The 18,954-nt window shown below is 38.7% G+C and overlaps 1 non-coding gene across 1 annotated transcript; it reads right to left on the minus strand.

Moving 5' to 3' along the window:
* Positions 1 to 1,059: 1,059 nt before the first annotated feature.
* Positions 1,060 to 1,132, minus strand: TRNAA-UGC (transfer RNA alanine (anticodon UGC)). Its single transcript has one exon. It is a non-coding gene; the product is annotated as a tRNA-Ala (tRNA).
* Positions 1,133 to 18,954: the final 17,822 nt, after the last annotated feature.

Raw genomic sequence — 18,954 nt, forward strand, 5'->3', positions numbered from 1 at the left:
ATAACATCATTAAAAGCTGATTAATCAAACAATAGATACACACATATTTAACAGTGTAAAGATAACAGTAAGAAAGGTAGTATTATTGATTTGAGTAGTAGAGGAGAGAAAGGGATGTGGAAGAAAGAGAAAATGCTATTTTTATTGTTTCTCATAGCAGAAGACTATTATGCACTAGCTAAATGCATTAGTAAGAATAATCACCAGAACAGAACTACAAATCTTCCTAAAACTCAGAGCTTCAGACAGAAAACAAACCAACAGACTATACAGAAAAAGTCTTTAAAATATATAAAAGCAGAAAATATGAATTTCAGATTAGATTGAATTAAAAGAATGCAAATTCTATGTCGTATAAGAGACACACCAAACAAAGTAATTCAGGACGCTTAGAATAGAAGAGTGGGCAAAATCTACTAAAAAAGGACACATTTTAAAAAATGGAGGGATTAGGATCATGGTATCAGAAAAGTATGACTCAGCCCCAAATTCAGTACTTTGTAGTTTTGAAGAATGCAAAAAAACATATCAGTTATAAATATCTATGTGTCAAATAACATAACAACAAAAATCATAGAGCAAAAATTATAGATGGTAAAAAGAGAAATAGAAGCATGTTGTAGTAAAGGACTTCAGATTACTCTGGAGTTTATGATAGCTTGGATAAAAAATATGAAAGGATATGGAAGGTCTAAATAGCATAAGTTTAAAGTAGAACTGATTGATATGTATCAAATCATACCATGAAAATAGAGCACATGTATTTTTTTTCTCAACAGTCCATGAAATACTCATAAAAAATGACCACATTAAAAAAAATCATGACACAAAAAACTTTCAATAAATTCCAAAAAGTAGAAATATTTGAAAAGCCTTTAATAAGCAGTTACTTCAAAATCCCAAACAGTTTCATATTATTAATTATTCTCATTTAAACTGTAAAATATCAAATACACAGTGGTAGAGGAACATACAACTTGACCAAATCATAAGTATAGTGTTAGCTTGCATCCAAATGCATTTTTTTTTGGCTATGTCACACTGCTGGCAGGATCTTAGTTCCTTGACCGGGGATTGAACCCATGCCCACCACAGTGCAAGTGTAGAGTCTTAACCACTGGACCACCAGGGAAGACCCTCTAAGTATTTTCTTCTAAACAGTATCTACTATTAAAGTCAGATACACAAATAAATAAAATAAACACATAATTGTAACATAATTTGAGAAGGTTTTGGGTTCTAGAAAACCCAAAACATTGTCATTAGTTACTGGCATAGTGAGTTTATATAGATAATCATGAAAATTTTGCTTCCACGTTTGCGTTCTTCTTTGTGGTTGTCTTGCTTAAACAACCTCAGAATCTCCTGTACTGCTGAAACTGAAGAAAAGAGAAGGCCTATTCTTAAGAATTTCATTTCTAATGATTGCTATTATAATATACATAAGCTTATTGGGGATTACTTGGAGAAGACAGATTTTTAAAAAGTATAAAATCAAAATTACCTAGTGCCATTTATATAGCTGTAATTCCTGTATATAAATGGCTTCTATATACTTCAAGAAAACTGGATTACAAAATCGGGCACCTTTGTAGTGTATGTAGAATAGTTTTCTTTTCCTTTCTTTCTTTTTGACAAAACGTTTTTACAACACCAAAAAATTGAAGTGTTTAATATTATATTCATATCATAGTAAATGATACTAGATATCTGTGGTTTTAAGACTTGGGAGAAAATATTTTGAGGTTGACATTTTATAAAACCTACAGAGACTTGGATCATTTCAAAGACTACACTGGAACTCACTGGCATCTTCAAATAAAGTTTTTATGCTGCATAGTTTAAATGATTCATTTTCTGATACTATCAAACATGATAAATTAAAGATTATGTCTAAAGGAGAAATATCATATGACTTTCCTTATATGTGGAATCTAAAAAGAAATTATACAAATGAACTTACTTACAAAACAAAAAGAGGCCACAGACCTAGAAAATGAACTTATATGGTTGCCAGGGAGAAGAGATAGGGAGTCTGGGAAGCTCATGTACACACTGCTTTATTCAAAACAGATAACCAACAAAGACCTATTGTACAGCACATGGAACTCTACTCAATGTTATGTGCCAGCCTGGATGGGAGGAGGCTTGGGGAAAAATGGATACATGTATATGCATGGATGAGTGCTTTCGCTGTTCACGTGAAACTACCACAACATTGTTGGCTATACCCCAATACAAAATAGAAAGTTTAAAGTAAAGTTTGAAAAAAAAAATCAACCAAAAAAAGATTATGTCTCAAGAGCCAACTATAGATATTCTAATTGAAGAGTGCCTTTATCACTGTAGTGGAAACTATTTTAAGCACTTTGAAATTTTTGCAGGTCTTATTCTTAGAGTTTCAAAAGTCAAAAATGTATGAAACAATCTTGCTAAACATTTATTTCAGTTGATATATTATGAGTAGCTTCTTAAGCAACAATAAAGATTCTTTATTTTCTTTACAAATGTCCTATGTGACAACTTCTGTAAAAAATCTTATAGTAGGCTTAAGGAGTGTTAGCATATCATATTTTAGTCTGTTGCCACTTAATTGAACAGAAATGAATTTAATAATAAAAGCATATAATTATGAAAATAATCATCAACTATGCTTTCCTAATATTGTTTACTGTACCAGAAATGATTATTAAACTGTAAAATATTTGATTTTTTAGAAGAAATACTCAAGAGTTCAGTGAGTGAATGAATGTTTCTTGAGCACTTATCATGTTTAATTTTGGGTTCTCCTAAAAATCAGGTCGTGAGACAAGGATTTGAGAGTAATTTGGGAGTTAATTTGAGTGTAAATTGGGAAGGTTTCAAGATTATTTAGGAGATGAAGGAAATACGCGCTGGTGATTTTCTAAGACAGAGGAAAAAAGAGTCAGTGATGTATCTCACTGAGTCAGTTCCCATTATGGAGGACTGGAGCTTAATTCTGCTGGGGAAATTCTGTAAGCTAGTGAAAAATATGTCAGGGTTATGCTACCTGAGGGTCAAAGGAATTGGGACATTTATACACTGACTGGCAGAGGGGGCTTCAGAGGACAGTGAAAGCCCTGGGGAAAGAAATGCAGAGCCTGGCTGTTGAAAGCTGGGCCAGTGTGCACTAAACCACTAACAGGAGTAGGGGGATGTAGGCAAGACCCCAGCAGCATCCGATCTTTGGTGTGAGGAGAGCCAAAAATCAAAATGGAGGAGGAAACGGCAGCCCACTCCAGTATTCTTGTCTGGGAAATCCTACGGACAGAGAGGTCTGGTGGGCTACAGTCCATGGGGTCACAAGAGTTAGACATGGCTTAGGGACTAAACAACAAAACAAAATCAAAATGGATGAGTTTTTTTGAGCACACAAGTTGGATTGAGCACAAGTATAAAATCAGAGATTTTTTTCAAAGCTTCCTCTCTTTTCTATTTTCTTTGTCCTTGCCCTACAGACTTTCCCAATTGGAGGCCCCTCTGCCAATGGGTGGATAAATATCCCAGTCATTTCCACTAGACCAGGCTGTGTAGTTCTTCAATACTCAGTCTTGACTTGCTGTGCCTAGAGTCCTTCGTTAGAATAGTTTTCACAATCCTTTTTGATTCCGAGACCCTTGGATGTAGTATTAAGATTGGCTTCAGTTCAGTTCAGTTTAGTCACTCAGTCGTGCCCGACTCTTTGCGACCCTGTGGACTGCAGCACGTCAGGCTTCCCCATCCATCACCAACTCCCAGAGCTTGTGCAAACTCATGTCCATCAAGTTGGTGATGCCATCCAACCATCTCATCCTCTGTCGTCCCCTTCTCCCCCTGCCCTCAATCTTTCCCAGCATCAGGGTCTTTTCCAATGAGTCAGTTCTTTGCATCATGTGGCCAATTATTAGAGTTTCAGCACCAGCATCAGTCCTTCCAATGAATATTCATGATTGATTTCCTTCAGGACTGACTGGTTGGATCTCCCTGTAGTCCAAGGGACTCTCAAAAGTCTTCTCCAACACCACAGTTCAAAAGCATCAATTGTTCGGCGCTCAGCTTTCTTTATAGTCCAACTCTCACATCCATACATGACTACTGGAAAAACCATAGCTTTGACTATACGTACCTTTTTCAGCAAAGTAATGTCTCTGCTTTTTAACGTTGTCTAGGTTGGTCAAGATTGGTTTGGTTCTCCTGAATTTTTCTCTGTAATTTGTCCGTGGTTTTTTTTTTTTTTTTTTTGCCTGAAAACACTATTATTTATTTATTTACTTGTCCTTGCTGTTTTTAAAGAGATTTGCATTGATTTTGTGATGTGCTGGTGGATGCCTAGAAGAACTTAATTTAAAATGGACTGTGAACAATTTGGTAATGTGGGAAATGTAATATGGGGCATAAAGTGAAAAATATTTAGCACACAAATATTGAGGACACTTAGCAATTGCCATGGACTCATCAGTGAAGGTTGGTTCTCTACTCTGAGCCAGAGTTAAGTCTCATAGCTGGCTGATTCTGGGACTCTACCGGAGAGAGGATGGGATGACTGAGATAACTTGAGGATAACCCAAGGGGCTCACAGTCATGGTTAACTACCAGTTAGCACTACCAGTTAAGAAACTACTAGTACTGGCTGCAACTCAGCCCTGCGGATAACTTAGGTAAAAATTTTGTCAATAATTACTTCTTAGAATTGAGTTTAAGATGGCATTTTGCCTACAGCTGTTTGCAGATGGGACCAGGGAGTCTACAGAATCTCACCAGTGTCTGTAATTCATACCGGCTAGTGACAGTAGGCCTCTGAAGAAACAACATGGACTGGATTAATCTAGACAGATGTCTGAAAACCTTTGCTCCAATACCATTTCCAAAAAAACAACCGATTGTGTAAGTTTATTTATCTACTTTTGTATATAAGGTTACCAAGGCAAGGTTACCTGCTACTTTTCCTTTTAAGTGCTATCTCCAGATGCCTGAAGGAAAATACCAGAATGTGGATGAGCTGAATACCAAAATCTGGGCTGATTTTTCTTTTCTTTTTTTTAATACTCAAATCTCTTTTTCTGGGTGGATGGGGAGAGGGGTCGCTCTCATCGCACAGCCTGTTCATTGGCACTGCCTTCTGGGTCCTGCGGCTTCATCGTACCTGGTAGCACAGGTGGGCTGGAGAAGGGCTCGCTGGGTGTGCAGGGCCTCAGAAAACCTGCCCAGAAGGCTAGCCCCACTGTGGCTAGGGTGCGGGGCTATGCTGTCTGGCTGGTGAAGCCACACTCGCCTGATGCTCTGCTATCGTCCAGAAGCTGGGGCTCCTTGTACAGCCACTCTGGTCCGGCAGCCGCTCGAGGATGCCTGCAGTGATGCGCTTCAGCTGGAACACTGTGCTCGACACTTGAGCATTCGTGAAGAAAGCGGTTCACGGCACCCAGCCGAAAGGACCGCGTTGCACCCCCGAGGCGGCCTCTCCTGGTTCATGTGCCTGCGTGGCCTTGCTCTGCTGGGTTCCTGATTCCCTGCAGCCGGTGCACCGGCCCCCGGCCTGCCCCGCTTCTTTGCTTCTCTGATGTTGCCTTTACTTCCATACATGAAAGTGAACAGAATTAAAGTAGCTGTTAAGTGTATGCTAAAGCCATTCATTGAATGTATTGTTTCCCAAAAAAGCAAGTCTTAGGGGAATTTGAAAATTCCAACTCCAGTTCCCCGTTCAGCTCACAGCAATGACTGTACCTACTTTCAGGAGAGGCTGAATCTTTGAAGGACAGCCGAGTTCACACTAATCAGCAGGCAGTGGCAAAATGAAATGGATTTTCTTTCACATTAGACTAGATGGTGTAGTGCCAAGCTGCAAAATATGCTGTTTCATTTTGGATCATGTTTTTCTTTTTTCCTACTCTTTGATTTGACTTGAAAGTCAAACTGAATGTCAGAGATAAAAATGTCATGCAGATCATAACTCTGTTATCCTGGGTTCATTGGAGATGGACACAGTTGAGAGTCTTGACAAGGTACAGAGAGGTCAGTTCAGCTATGCTGTTCCCCAGCCATCCCCTGCTATTCCTCACTCCAAAAGAGTAGTTCACTTTATTATGTCTAGTTCAACCTCAGGTAAAAGGTTCAGCTGGGCTTCTAGAAGCGTAAAGACAGTCAATGTATGAAAGTATTAAAAGATAATTTAAAAAAAAATCCTCATAAATATAAAAAATGGGCACATGTCAGAGATTTTATTTAATTCATTAATTAGTGAGAGAACCACTAGGATTTTACCACCAGTTCAAAGGAGACTCCAAAAAAAATACACATATGTAGGCTACCAGGAATGTTGCAATGAATTTGGATTTGCTTGATTGGTTCCAAAATCGCTTCTTCCACAGAGAGGGAGGAAAATTAATAGAACCTCCTCCAAATGCATCTGCATATCTGTGGACAAGAATCATTTTTATCTCTTTCAGTTGTCTATAACTTAAAGATCTGTAGAGAACATTAATACAATGACAGGTGTAAAGGCCCTGTAGAATCAGATAACTTGGAGGCAAACATTGCTAGTTTTCCACTGAAAACATCCGAGAATGTTTTGGATGTATTTCAGTCCTTCATAATTTCTTCCTACAAAAGAAAACTTGACTAACATTATTTCTGTATCTCTAGGTTTCTATAAAACAGAAAAGGCAACAGTGCTCTCCTCCTGCTTCTGTTTGCCGGAAACAATCAAAACAGGACAACAGATGGACTGAGTAGCAGATACTCGAGAGCTGGAGGAATCAAATGGAAGGAAAGTAAACTTTAAAATACCCTTTGCTTAATCATTGTCTTTACAGCATATTGCTTTGTGTTTCACATTGTGGAAAATCTTAAGAGAAACACTACATGAATGAGATGTCCTTCAAGCTACACTCTTTTGATTTCACAACTTTCAACATTTTGGAATGTCAGGAAAAGCACTTTGAATCCTTGAACCTTGAATCAAAAGCTTTGGACAATAATGCGAAAGTCTTATGGCAATTTTTCATGAGAAATTAAGAGCCACCACACTGCATTCTTTCCAGCAAGCCTTCCTAACTACTTTCTTACACCTCTCCCCCAACCCCCAAATTCCACCTCTAATGGCTGTTCCTGAATCTCTTCTCTCTCACTTGTGGTCCAAAAGTCTTCAGTTGTGCAAACTCTTCTCATTATTTCTTTTTCTATATAGAGAAAGTAACTTCATCTTCTCATCTTCAATTTTTCTGTTTCTACCGTACCTCTCTAAGCACAATGTCCTGTCAAACAAACCAAGCAAATCCTAGATCCTCTGAAGTGAATGAAGAGGGATATCACAAAAACTTGTAATTTGATATGTTCCTTCTTGTCACACTTTATTTTCAACTTAAAGATTAAATCTTTTTGCTGTATGTGTTGGAACATAAATAGATGCCACATATCATACTTTTAAGTATGTGCACCATACTATATAATGATTTTTATACAAATGATAACTTTTCTGAAAAAGGATTCTTGAGCTTTTTCTAAATGTTAAGTGGATTTCTCTCGACACTCAAAATTCAGGCAGACAGATGGACGGTATTTGTTTTCTAAGGCTACTATTATAGAGTACCCCAGATTGGATGGCTTAAACAACAAAAATTTATCCTCTCCTAATTCTGGAGGCTAGAAGTCCAAGCTCAAGGTCTTTCCCAGGTTGGCTTCTTCTGAGGCCCCTCTCCTTGACTTGTAGATGTCTATCATCTCCCAGTGTCTTCACATGGCCTTCCCTCTGTGTATCCCAATCTCCTCTGCGTTTAAGGACACCAGTCATATTGGATTAGGGTCTACTCTAATCATCTTGTTTTAACTTAGCTCTCTCTTTAAAGACCCCATCTTCAAACACAGTCACATTTTGAGGTAAGAAAGCTAAGATTTCAATATATGAATTTTGGAGGGCCATAATTCATCCCTTAACAAGGACTGTTCTTTCTATTTCAGTAGAAGACGAATGTAAGATGTTCAGGGACTAAGTGACCTCTGAGCAATCTAAGGAACACAGATAGACCTCTAATTGATAACCTGTACTAAGGATTTCTTTAAGTCATTCTTAGGAGAAGACCTTAAAATTTCAGAGTCGGCATCAGAGAACAAGAAAGCAATGCTCTTTTTTTCTCTTTAATTTAAAGATACAAATGATGGATATATGCCAAACTTATAAATATGCTTCAAGGTATCTAAGTTAGCTATTTCCATAGCTGGTCTAAATATTCATACAAAGTATTATAGGTATTTTGTGTGTGTGTGTTGACAATTGTATTGAGATATAATTTACATACTACAAAGTTCACCAGTCTAAAATGTACAGTTATTATGAGTACAATTATGTAGGAAAAGATTCTGCACTCTATGTTGATTAATTATAATCTCTATGATATCCCTGCAAGATTGACATCATGGCATTTATAGATGAGGACATGAAGTTTAGAAATGGAAATAATTCTCTCAGATTCTCCCAGCTAATAAGTAGAAGAGTTGGTCATTCAAACCGAGGTTTATGTGGGTCTAAAACCTAGGCCCTCTATACCACACCACTCAGCTTGCCCTTCCCCATTTTACCATAGGTAATATTTTCTCATTGTATGGAAATCAAAGAGCACAGCTAAATAAAAAGAAAATAAGAATCATTGGTAATCCTTACCCAGAGTTCACCATCTATAATCATTTTGACATGCATTCTTACAGTTATTTTTCCATTCATGTGTTTCAAACACATATGACTTCATATAAACGAACTCATTGTGTCTTTATTTTCTTCAAATAAAATTAAGTGTATCTCTGATCTTCAACCTACAAGGTTGTCCAGAGATCCTTGTAAGTATTGAGGTTCCTGATTTTCCTTGAAGTCAAAGAGAAAATTGAGAGGCTTATATACTACTTGCAGAGTTGGGGAAGGCCTTTGTTTTTCTACCCACCATGCTATCCTTCATCACTGTCTATTGTCCAGCAGTTCAGGAGGTCAGGAACTGTACTATTTCAAAGCCTGGAAGAGCACAGAGAGCTCTGCTCCAATGGGAGGCTCATTACCCATGTAAGTTTCCTTCTGAGGTCTTGCCAGCACCAAAGGGTAGGTGGCTCAGTGGTAAAGAATCGGTCTACCAATGCAGGAGACAAGGGTTCTAACCCTCTGTTGGAAAAATCCCCTGGAGAAGAAAATGACAACCCACTCCAGTATTCTTACCTGGGAAATCCCATGGACAGAGAGGCGTAGCAGGCTACAGTCCATGGGGTCACACAGAGGTGAATACAGCTTGGTGACTAAACAACAGTAACAACAAACAGTCTATGAAGCATGGGGCTTGAGTCCTCCAGCTCTCTGTGCACCCTACTCCCCTTTAAGGATTTTCCTTTATCTGCCTGTCACTCTTTCTCCTGCAATTCCTTCTTCCCTTGTATAATCCTGTTTATGCAAGTTTAGAAAAAACAGGATCTGGAAAGGAAATAGTTACAGTTTACAACTCCTTTTAGAAAAAGGAGATAATAAAGGATTTGGCTATTGAAAAAAATTTATTTGTTATGATTATTATTTACAAAATCAGGATCATATTCTACCTGCTGTTTTTTTTTCAGTATGACAATCTGTATAGTTTTTAATTGGATTTTTTTTTATTATTGAGCTTTAAGAATTCCTTGTATATGTTGGATACTAGTCCTTTATCAGATATGTGTTTTGCAATTATTTTCTTCTATTTTGTCTTTTATTTCTTAAGTGTCTTTTGTAGAACAGGCGTTTTAAATTTTAATAGAATCCAACATATCAGTTTTTCCTTTCATATGTTGCACTTTTGGTCTTGCATCTAAAAACTCAGTCTCTCAACCCAAGGTCATAGAGATTTTCTCCATTTTCTTCTAGAAGTTTTATAGTTTTTCACTTTACATTTAAATCTATCATCCACTTTGACTTAAATTTTGTTAAAGTGTTAGGTCTGTATCTAGTTTCTAGTGTCACTTATTGAAAATACTGTTCTTTCTCCATTGAATGACCTCGGAGCCTTTGTCACAGATCAGTTGGTGTGGTAGGTATTTGGCTATACTCTGTGGGTCTATTTCTGGGCTCTTTATCCTGCTTCTTTGATCTATATATCTATTTTTTTCACTGGTGCCATGCTGTCTTGATTATGGTAGCTATCTAGTAAGTCTTGAAACGGGGCAGTTTAAGTCTCCCAACTCTGTTCTTTTTCAACATGGTGTTGGCTATTCTAGGTCTTTTCCTTTTTGATATACATGTTAGAATCAGTTGATATTTACAAAACAGTTGCTAGGATTTTGCTTGGGTTTACGTTACATCTGCAGATGAATTTGCAAAGAATTGACATCTCTGGCCAGGACTGTCACTAACAACTCATGGGAGTTGGTTGATGAATGCCCAAGTTTTCCCACTACTCAAGTGTGACATCTCTGTGCATTTTCCACAGAGCCTCCTAGAGGTCCCCAACAGGTTCACGCACTGGTTTCCCACAGTGAATACTAAAGTGAGTAGCTATTCCCTTCTCTAGGGGATCTTCCCAACTTAGGGATTGCACCCAGATCTCCTGCATTGCAGGCAGATTCTTTACCATCTGAATCACCAGGAAAGCTCCCAACTTCTCATTAAAACATTCTTTACTAAATATCTTCTCCTCCCTGCTCACTTCCCTACTCCCCTACTAGTGTTTCCTGTGATCACCTCCAAAATAAACTACTTTTCCTCAAAATCTCTTCTTAGGGTTTTTTCCTGAGGGATACAAATTATGACAGATCTGTGGTAACACCTGTACACTAAAAGGCAGATTCAAGTGAGTCAACTCCATTTCCTACATGTACCTAGTTTCCAAAGCAGCATCAGACCTAATCAATTTAGATAGAAATCACATAGTCAGATGACTTAATGCCTACCCCAGGTGCTCAGATTTATTCTTTAAGAGATAGAAAACAAGTGCCCTCTGTTCTCTCTCTAGACAGAAAAAGAGGATAAAGATGAAACACATTTAATTTCAACAACCATGCATGTGTGAGAAAATCTACCTCAAAATAGCTAAAATGGTAAAATATATGTAGCTATTTTAAAGCTAGAAGATTTGGATTTGCCTCAGGCAGCTTTTAGCTCCTAGGGTTTTATGGCTCACTAGCTTCAGGTTAAAAAATTAGAATTTCAAAGTATGTTGTAGTTTTAGTCTCTGCCCATCTTTTATAGTTTTGTAGTATAAGGGTTTGGTGGAGGCGGGATATAGGAGGAGGGATAAAGTTAGGGAGGGAGGAATGAAATGTACCAAGGAAGCTGGTCCAACTATCTGTCTTGATTTTTAACAGCCTTCAAAGCAAGTCATGCATGCTGAGCACTGCAGAAACACCAGATGCTTGTTGGGGAAAAAAGTCTTCTGGGAATGCACTCCTTGAGGGGAGAAAATGGCTTCATAAAGAATGATGCAAACACTGTACATTGCCTTGCCAGCAACTTCTCTCTTTATTTGCAATTGTAGAATGAAATCTCCCCTCCACCAAAGCCTCAGTCAGCTGCAAAAACAGTGTGTTGTAATATGATATTTATTTTTGCTGTAATGGAGCCACAGCCCTGCTATTCCAGATTCTGCAGCATTGCAAAAGCACCCAGAGAGCCTTCACTGACCTTGGGAAAGTGCAGAAGCTAATGAAACATCCTTACTTTTGCAATTTAATTTTTCTTCAAGAACACAAGTCAGAGCTAGATGATTTTCCATCCAGCTTTTGAAGTCAAAAACAAAAATGAATTAATTAAGATTATCAGACAGCCTTTACAAAATGTAATATCAGCCCTTTATTATGATACAATATCAGCCAATATATGCTTCACTTTCCCTGGGAGGAATCGGATTGGAGCTGCTGATCATGGAAGAAGTCATACTTTGTTGTCTCAATGCACATTCAAGCAATTTAAATCTAGTCTCCCAGAGACCTGACATCATAAAAGGAAATTATGTTCAGGGCTTCTAATCTAAGGAAACATTACCTCAACACTGTTCAACTCAGCCACTATCATGATTTTCTCTTTCCACGAAGCACCGAACTTTATGGCAGAGACATTATTGCTTCACTGTTTCACCACCTAATATTTCCTTAATTCTAAGATCTACTGCCATAGAACAGTTGAATTATGCTGTTCTTTGGAAAGTCATCAAGGACCTCACCCTCTGCGATCCAGTAAGCATTTTTCAGTCCTGATGGTCTGCACCACTGGGCACTGCTTACCTGATCCTCCTTTCGTACTGAAGCCTGTTTCCTTGCCTGTGGAGGGTACGGTGCTTCTTTCTTCTGGGCATCCTCCCAGTTCTCCCTTGTGGTCATTCTCCAAAGGCTCTTTCTTCCAACCTCCTGTTCTTTATATTCAATAAGCATCCATTCTCATATTTTTTAGTGATCACCTCTCTGATGGCTGGAGCTTCAGCAGCAATCTTGAATGTTGAGGTCTCTTGAGGATGGAGTCCCCCAGTGTAGTTGGCTGAGGAGCACATTAGAAGAAACTTGACTCCTTGATGACTCTGTTGGCTGTGACATATTCGTTCAGCCTTGCACTTCCTGATTTCTTCTATATGCCCAAATAAACTCTGTGTGTTCAAGCCATCGTTATTTCAGATTTTCTGTATATGCCACAGAATCTAATTTAGGTAATAAAAAATGGGTATAATAATGCTTCTCACCAAGTCAGTGTGAGGTTGACTCAGTATAATATAGGTCATGTGCCTGTTCTTATGCTTAGCCAGGCAGAGCTCTATGCAGCTGAAGCACTGTAAATATTATAAACTTTGTGCCTGTACTCCCAATTTCATAATGATCATACCACAGAGCCTTAAGTACGTTCAAAACAAATCCCTACCAAATCCAACTCCTCTTCCTGATTACTTTTTTCTTTGATTTATGACATTACTAATCTCTTGCTGTAAATCAAGGTTTTGATTCTCCTTATTCTTTCCCTCCTAATGTAGAATTAATTGCTAAATCTTATTGATCTAGTACTTCAAATTTTCTCCAATTAATTTCCTCATTTTTCTATTTGTCCTGAAAACTCCCTAGTTGAAGCTCCTTATTATCACCTACCCAAACCATTGCAATTGTCAATTCAATTGTTTCCCCACTTCTTGCATATCTTCCTACACCAAGTTATCTTGTGGAAACCCTAGATGAATCTTCCAAAAACAGCACTCTAATCTTGTTACTCTTCTGATTAAAAGCCAGAGTGGCTTGTCATTGCCACTGAGTTAGACAGCTCACTCCTCAGCCTGGCACTTGAGACCCCAACCTATCTGCTGATCCTATTCTCCATCTCCCTCCATGCTCATCAATCTAGACTCTTTGATTTGCTTCTGCTTTCTTAATTGTTTCTTTACTTCACTTCACTCACCCAGAATGTCCTCTTCCACTGCATTTCCTGCATTTCAATATCTTAGCAAACTTTTAAAGCTTTATAGAAATAGTCAATCCTGGAAGTCCTTCTTCCAAAGCAGATGTGATTTTTCCTTTACTCAGGGCACTTTGTATCTCTCTTATGGTATGTGTGGCTCTGTTGCTTTATAGCAGCAATTCTCAAAGTTTAGAGAGCATTATAATCACATGAAAGAATTGCAAAAATCGATTTCTGTGCCTGCCTCCCTGAGGTCTGGACTCAGAAGGTCTTGGATGGAGTCTGAGAGTTTGCATTTCTAACAAAGTCCCAGGTGATGCTGCTTTCTAGTTCTCCCTCCACATTTGTAAACTTCTTGAGATCAGACAATATGGTTTATTTATTCTAATCATGTATTTCCTGAAGCTCCCAGCAACTGTAGATAGTTAATAACTTTATTTAAATGGAATCGAATAGAACAAGAAACCAAGTTTCTATTTTCAAAGTTGGCACTGTTCAGAGTTACATTCATTTGTTGGTATCCATCATTCAGATAGAACACATATAAGTGCTTTTGCTGAGAGCATAGCCAAATTCTTCCTAGTCTTTGCTGTTGTTTTTGGTTGGGCAAGTGCGCTCATAGCATGTGCTTGGAGGAATATTAGGTTTTTAAGGCAATGACATGACATGGGTTCAGGGAAAGCAGTAGTTGAAGGACTCCCTCAAAGGAATAGGATGACAAGAGTTCAGTGGTTGGGAAATTAAGTATGAAGGTTGCCATGGTAAAGTAACAGCAGATTTCAAATCTATAATTGTACCTGGAGAGAGGCATGTTAAAGACTCCTCCATATACTTTTGTTCCTGCTTATGCTTTTAATGCTTCAAAAATTAGTCACTCTGAATTCAAGTTGTGCTTCTAATTGCCCTTACTATTATTCTCAGAATGTTATTGAGAACCAACACAATTTTTCTAAAAGGAAATTAATTACACCTTTTCTTGGTTTAGAAATGTGGGCGATTGGGTATTTTGGCAAATTCATGTCCTATTTTCCTCTTGTATGTAGACAACAGACTGATGATCTCCTTTTGCTTGTCTATCCAGTTATCCAGTAAGGGTATTTTTTCAGGGGGTGGGGGTGAGAGGAAATTTTGCATATGGAAAGTATTTTTGAAATGACAAGAAAATAAATAACAAGTCAGCCAAAGAAACAAAGACACCACGGTCAACCCCCAGAGGCTTTTGTTCTCAGCTTTTAATATTTCACATCATACTTCTCATGAAATAAACCCTACAGAAAAAACAAAGAATGGATGGAGACCATTACAAGAAAGGATTTATATCAAAGAAGGATATTTTTCATTTTAAAGAGGCAATTCAGTTATACTCAGATGGAACATTAAAAAAAAAAAGTCGCATTTATGCATCATCATTTTTCAACAACTGAACAGATGGTACCTTTTCATTTGCACAGTGCGCCAACAGTCAGTGCATTCAGCAGCCGTCTGCTTCACCCTTATCATGATTTCAAGTTTACATGGAAGAAGACATGTTGGTTGAGTCAACTCAGAGACCCCTTGAGAAACTGCTTTGCCTGGAGCCCTGACATTACTGTTTTATAATATTTCCCTCTTCAAGGAAGCAGATGGGATAGCCAGACCATGACTTTTATCTCTTGTTCTTGAGCAAGGTGCCCCAAAGCTTCCTGCTCCTTCCCAGAGACAGGCCACAGATCTACAGTGCTGGAGAGAAGCAGGCAACATCTGCAGACCTAATGTTAAGAGCTCTTGTTTGTTTAAATGTCCTATTTCTTTGCTATTTATGTTTCTAGAAATTTTAGGGAGATGCTTGCTTATCCTTTCTTGCCCCAATGAAGTTAAATTACAATTGATGATGTTAAGGACATATAATTTATCTCCTAAGTGAAAAAAAAAAAGAGTGACAATACATCATCACCACCACCCCCCTCACCTGACTATTGGAATGGTTTGCCTGAGGATAGTAGTAGAAATTCTGCTTCCTTTAGAGAAATTACTATGGCCTTTGCGAGGCTAGAGGTGTGGGACCCAGGAAAATCTTATTCAGGAAAAGAAAGTGAAAGTCACTCAGGTGTGTTTGACTCTTTGGGATCCCATGGACTATGCATATATAGTCCATGGAATTCTCCAGGCCAGAATACTGGAGTGGGTAGTCTATCCCTTCTCCAGGGAATCTTCCTGACCCAGGAATCAAACTGGGATCTTCTGCATTGCAGGTGGATTCTTTACCAACTGAGCTATCAGGGAAACACTCAGGTAAGGCACTAGATAAATAATAACTGAGAAGAACTTATAGTTTAACTAAAGGGAAAATGAAATTGTTTGCCAGCCTATCTTGTGTTGTCCCACAATTTCTGCTTCACTGAGATAAAATAAAACTGGTCAGAGAACAGAGAATCCTGAATTTTTGGCATACCCTTGGACCATAACGCATTTCACAGACTAGCATTTATTTAATCACTTTAATCCTTGGCTTCCTAAGTGACAGGCACTTATCACTTTCAACATTTCAGGACTATGTTAACCTCTGTTGTCTCCTGTCCCCAGCTGTTAATGTAGCATTGCCAGTTCTTTGAAAAGCTCTGTCTTCCTATTCTTCAGCCCTTCAATATCCATGCCTTTGGCCCTGTGGCTTTCCAAGCTTCTTTCTTCCAGAGGCTGAGCTTGCTCCCCTGCCCTTTGACTCTGATTTCATCTGTGTTACCTGGCCTTAGCCAATGGGATATGAGCAGATGTAACTCAAGCAGAGGATTGAAAAGGAGCTTCTTCCTTTCCACTGTGGTTTGTGTCTCTGCTGTCTCCAGGAACATGTGCCCAGGCTATCTTGCTGGAGAATGAGAGATTTATGGAGAGATGTGTATGGAGCAGAATGAGAGATGTATGAGACATGTATGTTTGTCTCAGGTAAAGACAATCTAGATCAATCAAGGGCCAACTGACTCCCATACCAATCTTTTATCTTTTAATCCATGGTCTAGTTCTGGTTTTATCTCCAATGTCATTCTCGAGTTTGCTCACTTCTTTCCACCTCCACAGTCACTGCCCTAGTTTGAAGCATCTGTGCTAGGGCCTCTTAGAAGCAGCCCCACTGTCCCTCACAGTTTCCCACAAGGCTGTTCCCATTCAGCAGCCAAGGGATCTTTTAAAAACACAAATCACAGAGTGTTATTCCCCTAGATAAAACTTTTGATTGTTGTTGTTATTCAGTCTTTCAGTCAGGTCCGACTCTTTGTGACCCCATGGACTGCAGCACACCATGCTTCCCCACCATTCACCATCTCCTAAAGTTTACTCAAACTCATGTCCATTGAGTCGGTGATACCATCCAACCATCTCATCTTCTGTTGTCTCCTTCTCTTCCTGCCTTCAATCTTTCCCAGCATCAAGGTCTTCTCCTGTGAGTCAGCTCTTCTCATCAGATGGCCAAAGTATTGGAGCTTCAGCCTCAGCATCAGTCCTTCCAATGAGTATTCAGGATTGATTTCCTTTAGGATGGACTGGTTTGCTCTCATTGTAGTCCAAGGGACTCTCAAGAGTCTTCTCTAACACCATAGTTTAAAAGCATCAATTCTTTGATGCTCAGCCTTCTTAATGGTCCAACTCTCACATCCATACATGACTACTGGAAAAATCATAGCTTTGACTATATGTCTCTTTTTTGGGCAAAGTAATCTCTCTGCTTTTTAATATCCTGTCTATGTTGGTCACAACTTTTCTTCCAAGGAGTAAGCATTTTTTAATTCCATGGCTGCAGTCACCATCTGCAATGATTTTGGAGCCCAGGAAAATAAAGTCTTTCGCTGTTTCCACTGTTTCCCCCATCTATTTGCCATGAAGTGATGGGACCAGATGCCATGATATTAGTTTTTTGAATGTTGAATTTTAAGTCAACTTTTTCACTCTCCTCTTTCACCTTCATCACGAGCCTCTTTAGTTCCTCTTCACTTTCTGCCATAAGGGCAATGTCATCTACGTATCTGAGGTTATTGATATTTCTCACGGCAATCTTGATTCCAGCTTGTGATTGAGCCAGCCTGGTATTCTGCATGATGTACTTTGCATATAAGCTAAATAATCAGGGTGACAATATATAGTCTTAATGTACTCCTTTCCCAACTTGGAACCAGTCCATTGTTCCATGTCTGGTTATAACTGTTGCTTCTTGACCTGGATATAGGTTTCTCAGGGGGCAGGTAAGGTGGTCTGGTATTCCCATCTCTTGAAGAATTTTCCACAGTTTGTTATGATCCACATAGTCAAAAGCTTTAGCATAGTCAATGAAGCAGAAGTAAGTGTTTTTCTGCAATTCTCTTGCTTTTTCTATGATCCAGTGGATGTTGGCAATTTGATCTCTGGTTCCTCTGCCTTTTCTAAATCCAGCTTGTACATCTGGAAGTTCTCAGTTCACATACTGTTGAAGCCTGGCTTTGAGAATTTTGAGCATTACTTTGCTGGCATGTGAGATGAGCACAATTTTGCTATAGTTTGAACATTGTCTTTCTTTGTGATTGGAATGAAAACTCACCTTTTCCAGTCTTGCGGCCACTGGTAAGTTTTCCAAATTTGCTGGGCTATTGAGTGTAGCACTTTAATAGCATCATCTTAGGATCTGAAATAGCTCAGCTGGAATTCCATCACCTCCACTAGCTTTGTTTGTAGTGATGCTTCCTAAGGCCCACTTGACTTTGCATTCCAGGATGTCTGACTCTAGGTGAGTGATCATATCATCATGGTTATCCGGTTCATTAAGATCTTTTTAATATAGTTCTTCTGTGTATTCTTGCCACCTCTTCTTAATAGTGTCTGTTTCTCTTGGGTCCACACCATTTCTGTCGTTTACTGTGCCCATCTTTGCATGAAATGTTCCCTTGGTATCTCTAATTTTCTTGAAGAGATTGCTAGTCTTTCCCATTCTATAGTTTGCCTCTATTTCTTTGCATTGATCACTGAGGAAGGCTTTCTTATCTCTCCTTGCTATTCGTTGGAACTCTGCATTCAGATGGGTATATCTTTCCTTTTCTCTTTGCCTTTAGCTTCTCTTCTCTTCTCAGCTATTTTCAAGACCTCCTCAGACAGCCATGTTGTCTTTTTGCATTTCTTTTTCTTGGGGATGGTCTTGATCCCTGTCTCGTGTACAATGTCAGGAACCTCTGTCCCTAGTTCTTCAGGCACTCTGTCTATCAGATCTAATCCCTTCAATCTATTTGCCACTTCCACTGTATAATCATAAGGGATTTGATTTAGATCATACCTGAACGGCCTACTGGTTTTCCCTACTTTCTTCAATTTAAGTCTGAATTTTGCAATAAGGTGTGCATGATCTAGCCACAGTCAACTTGCGGTGGTGTTTTTGCTGGCTGTATAGAGCTTCTCCATCTTCAACTGCAAAGAATATAATCAGTCTGACTTTGGTATTGACCATCTGGTGATGTCCATGATGTTCTTAGGATAAAATCCAATATGTTAACACAGTTCTCAAGATTTGCATACCATGCTTGCTCATCTGAGTTTTATTATAAAATACTGTTCCATCCTTTTACTATAATCCTATTCTACTGACCTGCTCTTTTTTG

This window comes from Giraffa tippelskirchi, chromosome 13 (genome assembly GCF_054371585.1).
Source record: "Giraffa tippelskirchi isolate mGirTip1 chromosome 13, T2T-mGirTip1v1.2.pri, whole genome shotgun sequence".
In the NCBI taxonomy this organism is placed as follows: Eukaryota; Metazoa; Chordata; class Mammalia; order Artiodactyla; family Giraffidae; genus Giraffa; species Giraffa tippelskirchi.